Source organism: Nelumbo nucifera, chromosome 6 (genome assembly GCF_055504915.1).
Source record: "Nelumbo nucifera cultivar China Antique chromosome 6, China Antique-T2T, whole genome shotgun sequence".
Classification (NCBI taxonomy): Eukaryota; Viridiplantae; Streptophyta; class Magnoliopsida; order Proteales; family Nelumbonaceae; genus Nelumbo; species Nelumbo nucifera.
In genome coordinates this window covers 26,444,630-26,450,263 of record NC_142654.1, presented here as the reverse complement: position 1 = coordinate 26,450,263, position 5,634 = coordinate 26,444,630, and the positions used below count along the sequence as shown (strand labels likewise).

Here is a 5,634-nt window from a genome sequence, read left to right as displayed (position 1 = left end):
GTAATGTGGTTTTGACATTTTTTTTAGCCAAACTGGAGAAAATATTGTAGTTATTAGTTTATTACTAGAATTCAGGCATACGGTCCTGTCATAATCATTCAATATGGGCTACCTCTACCTGAACTGCAAATGGGATGGCGTTGATCCATATGCTATTTACATCATTTATAGGGCCATTAAGCTTAAACATTCGCCATACAATTGACCTCTCTAAAGTCTAAACTGGTGAGTGGTTACCATGTTAGATTCTTTTTATAGGAAAATGGTAATTTTTCATCAAGGAAGATAAAAAGTATACAGGCACTATCCCTAGGAATGAGAAAACTGACCCCTCAAGGGAATACAAGATTACAATTCAGTCCAAAGGAATCCACCCCTAGTTGTCCCTTGTTTGGTTAGTGTATCAGCTAAGCCATTTGGTTGTTCCTCATGACCTGTCTGAGTGTCCAAATCCCCAAACCATCTGTTTATATCCACTTTATTACCCATTTGAGTCCCCTTCCACTTCAATTTGCTGAAAGTCTGATAATCATCCTCTCCTATAGTCCCTGGATATAATGCCCCAACTTTCCCTTCACCAGCCCTTGTAACTCCACCTATGCTTGAAGGACCTGAATTACCAAAGGAGTTTTTGTCAAAGTTTAATTTAAATCATTGACAAGATGATGGGGACTAGACTTCCTGAATAGTAACCCTTGAAGTTGAGAAAGCCACTGCAGCATCCCAGCTCCTTATAATATTATTAAAGGTAAACTCCCAGAACAAATCCAAGGTTCTTAGCCAATGTTGCCCGAACTATTGTAGCTCGTGGCTCTGCACATGGTTCTGCTCCTTTTCTTTGATTGTTTGAAGTAACTTGCATTAAGGAGGCCCACAACATAAGAGAGGAGGTGTCCACTTGCAATCAAATAGAGGAAAACTAATTCCAAGTACAAAATGCAAATAAACTGGAGATTAATAAGTGGATTTCCGTCTTATAACAGCCATGACAAAGATACAAATATTAGGTTTAAGACACTAACTTGACCTTTTTGCAGCAAGTCACAAGTGTTTAGTGTGGCTTTAACATGTGGCTAAAAAGAATAGTAGGCTTTTAATTTTACCTTCCTTGAAGTGCAATATCACTTGATTTTCAATGAATGCAATGTTGTCAACAGTTTGATTAAAAAGTTAGCATATGCCTAATATTATTGTTGGCCTGGAAATTTCCTCTATTAATGAAAACAAAACATTAAAGGCCATGAAGCTATAGCATTACTCTTAATGAACATTTGTACATTAAATTGTAACCATCGACTATCAGAGGTGAAATATTAGACCTTTAGAATCTGAAGAGACAACAGACAAGTGATAGGAAGAGTTTATAAAATAGCATTCATTTTGATATTCACTGAGGTCGAAATTATAACACATTTATAAGGACTGAGGACCATTTATTACACCAATACAAAGAATTCAGTATTTAATGTGCCAATGCCTGGGAAAGGCAAGAAACCGGAACATTATTGATTCGAAGGGCAAATTTGTTTTTCCCGAGAAATCAGGATGAAGTAATTACCTGATTGATGTCGTTTTTGTGCAAGGTAATTAAACATGCAAAGATGCTGGACGAGAGCAAATGAATCTGTTACATTAGAAATCAAAAAACAAAATCTGTTACATTAAAAGAGAAACACCTCATAAAACAATGGTCCATCCAAATCTATTGCCCTTTGCCAGTGCCAGAAAAGGGACCATCTGAAATTCTGAAATAGTCATATGCTCATTCTTCAGATCAAATCTTTTTTTTTTTTTTTTTAATGAAATTATGATACACCCGAAACCCCTATAGGGGCCGTTAAGTAGTGCAACACCACACAAATAACCCCTTTCCAAAGTCAGGTGGTATCGAGTCTGCATCTCTGCTTGCTGGAACAAATTCTTTTTATACAAAACTTGCATCGATGTGCAAACACCACATCGATTTTTTCATTTTAAAAAATGGCAAATATGTCATTCTCACATTTTCATTTACTCTCACTACAGTAGAAATAGGAAAAGAAACGGTTGTATCTCCCACGATCCAGCAATTTTATCTCCCACAAACTATTTCATGCAATTGAATTCCCACCCTGATTGAAACTATCCACCAACGGTTTGTCTCCCGCAAAGTGAACGTTTCATCTCCCACAAATTGTTCCCTGGAACATCTGAGTACCCTGCAACATAATTCGTTTTCTTTACATCTGAGTACCCTGCAACATTAAGATTGCCGAGTTGTCTATCTGAGGAAGAGACGAAGAGACTGAAGGTTTGGAGAAGAAAGAAAAGAAGAATCATCTGTTGTTTTTTAAACTGTCTTGCTCAATGAACCGCCCAAATCGATTAGTAACGTAAAAGATGAAGTCCAGGAAGACAGATGTATGCTGCTTCAGTGGCGTAAAAGATGTCTAGGAAGACAGAAGTATGTTGCTTAATTTCTATTCTTTCGAACGTATCGGCATGTTGCTTAATTTTCAGGGAGCTTGGCCGATTTGGATCGCTCCTCTGACGATACCTCTGTGGATTCTCGGGGTACCTATTTCAAATTTACTCATTTCTTTCCTTCATCTCGTTCTAAACCATCCACTCTTTTTCATTGGTCATTTGCTATGACAACCGGGTTTTATTTCCCTGGCTGTTTCCTGCATTGACCACACTAGATGTCTATAGAATGTTTGTTGTCATTTAGTACTGTACTCATTAAGCGTTTCTTCTTCAGCTTGGTTTCTTTTATTATGCGTTCCTGGCTTTTAATTTTATTATTATACACTTGTTGATTTGGTTTTCTCGAGGTGTTTGTTTCATACAATGGCTTCACTACCTCTTTCTTCTCTACTCGTGACATGAGACCCTGTTTGTATTCCTTGAATGTGTACTCTATTTTAACTTGATTTTTTCTTTTCTAGGTTATATTTTATGTTTGTATTAGAGGAGACCAGCCAAGGCTCTAAGCTGGAATTTACAGAGGACGAGGAAACGCTTATTTACAATCTGCTTGGAGACAGGTCGGTCTGATGCCTTTTCCCCATTTCATTAGTTCCTTCGTCCTTTTAATCTTCTGGGTTTTCGCTCTTCCAAAGCCTTTTTTTAATCTAAGATTTCAATATCATTTGATCAGGTGGTCTCTAATCGCTGGGAGAATACCAGGAAGAACAGCGGTAGAGATCGAGAAGTACTGGACTTCTAGGTACTCAACAAGTGAATGAGAGAATCTTTATGGTGTTTTCTCTATGAAAACAAGCAATTTTGGGGCGTATTGATGCAGAGTATGCTGCAAGACAGAGGTATGTTGCTTAATTTTCAGGGAACTTGGATCTTTGGACCTGATAACTGCCACCCATCAAGTATCGGCAAAGGTTGGAATCAACATGCAATTGAAAATTGAAGATTCCATCCTGATCAATTGCTAAAATGTGATCCTGTCGGACTCAAACTTCATGGAACTATTTCCTGAACAACCGCATAACTATGATCCATTTTTGGAGTCAAGTTCTGACAGTTGTTCCATAAGAGATGACGTTCTTAAAGATATACAATTGAAAGTTGAGAATATTGTTACTGATCAATCTGAGATTACATTCCTATTGATGCTGTCCAAAGGCAGAGAAAGAGAAGTATTGGCCAGCTTCGGATACAGTGGCTGAGGAGTCTACTGCTATTATTGATGAGATTTCAGCAACCAAGGAATGCATCCCATGTTTGGTTGGGGCTCCAACGTCCCTTGAGATTTCTGCTACTGATCAAACTCTCGCCAATGTTCTACCAGGCTTAAGCCTTGGAGCACCTGGATCAGATTCCAGGCATCATTTACCACTTCAGATTCAAATGACATCGAGAAAGTCATCGAACAAGAAGCAAACACCAATTCGAAAGGCAATCAAGATTTTGAAGGATGACAAGAAGAACATTGACAGATAACAACACCACCAAGAAGCTGGAGTCGGGTAGTGGACTGAAAAATGCCAAGTTATTAACTATCATTGCAGAAGAGAAGGAGAACAATGCCAAGTTATTAACTGCATAGAAGGGATTCAGTAGCACAGGGTTAGGAAAGCTGAGGAAGACTCATAAAGAGAAATTGCAGAACAGCAATGGTAAGGTCAGAAGACATCTATTAGTGGTCGGGGAGTGGTTCACATTGGCCTTGTTTTTTTGTTTTGGTTTTAATCTTGATATGCATAATTGGCTCACATATTTGTTTGGTAATTGCAGGGACAAGAGTGGCAATAGCAACAGTTTCAAAAGACAAGAACAGCTCTGCAAACTCTAATAGAGAACCGGTTGATGTTGGGAGATACAAAAAACTAAGTCAAGATACTTGCTATTGGCGTTGGTGTGGTTGTCATGGCAGTGGGGTTAAAACTTTGCTTTGCCCCTTATTTTTTTTTTGGTAGTAACATTTTCATGGGACCGTTAAGTGGTTAAGAGTTGGATGTTTTTATTTCCTTGCTCTTTTTTAGTGTTATTAATGTTTAGAAACAACGAAAGGGGATATTTCTGAAATGAGATAGAGAGAGAAGATGCTTTTCTACAGGATAGTAAATTGAATTGGATGATTTGAATACAATCTCAAATCAGAAAAATTCTAAGTAGTAAGCACTTTTCTTCTTTTTATGGCTTGTAAATCAATCAAGAATACCAAGTGTGGAGGACCTACCTGTTCTGTCAGCAAGGAAAGTAACCCCACTGAATTCTATAGGTTTAGTTTTGCTTTAAAATAGTATAAATGTTGGACTGTTCTTCTCATAATCTATTATCAAATTTACAGTTGCCTCGAATTTAACACCATTTGGGTGATTTTGGCACTATATCAACTCTGACTGAGAGTAGCCTCACTCAGCTTTCTTTGGGGTAACCTCAATTTCATTGTAACTAACCACTAACCAATAAACTATTTAATATTAGCTTATCCTAAATTTTTTTCATCATTTTATGAGTTGAAAACAAAAGGTTACTATCTATACTAAAAGGAAATGTTGTACAGTCAAGGCCTGAGTGTGCGATAACTGGAATCACTCAGTAACCTCTCTTTTCAATTGTTGTTAAAATGCCCATTATTTGCAAACATGCTGCCACTAAATAACCTCTATTTACAAATTTTGAAGTTGATACTATAGAAATATTAAGGGGTCACTAAATTTTGAATCCGACCTTACTGTAGGGATTGATGTGTCCAAATTATTCAATCTCAACTGCTTGTGCATCAAGCAACTTTTGTATACTTAATGCTACAAACCATATTATCAGAGGTGAAGCTATAAGTGGCCGGCCCATTTCATTTCGCAAACTTTATTCACTGGAGGTCTTATGCTGGAAATGCCTTTTTATTTTGTTCATTTAAAGTAATCATGGTAATAAAATTCTGATGGTTACAGTTTGGGCAACTGATGTTAGTTATTGAGGGAATAATTAGAGATGAGAGGGGAAACATTGTTCTGAGCTTTTCAGGACCATTGGGGTTAGAAATTCTTTAAGAGAGAAATTTTAGCAATTCTATAAGGGCTAAAATTTGACTGCTATCTATATAGGAATACAAGTTGAGGGAGAATGTTAAGTTGTCGTTAACTGGTTGAAAATTGGGGATGATGTGCCATGGATACTGCACTTTTCTGA

At 37.3% G+C, this 5,634-nt stretch overlaps 1 long non-coding RNA gene across 1 annotated transcript; it reads left to right on the top strand.

Moving 5' to 3' along the window:
- The first annotated feature begins 2,565 nt into the window (after nucleotides 1-2,565).
- Nucleotides 2,566-4,895, top strand: LOC104598609 (uncharacterized). Its single transcript, XR_735402.3, has 3 exons — nucleotides 2,566-3,026; nucleotides 3,140-4,115; nucleotides 4,234-4,895. It is a non-coding gene; the product is annotated as an uncharacterized LOC104598609 (long non-coding RNA).
- The last annotated feature ends 739 nt before the right edge of the window (nucleotides 4,896-5,634 follow it).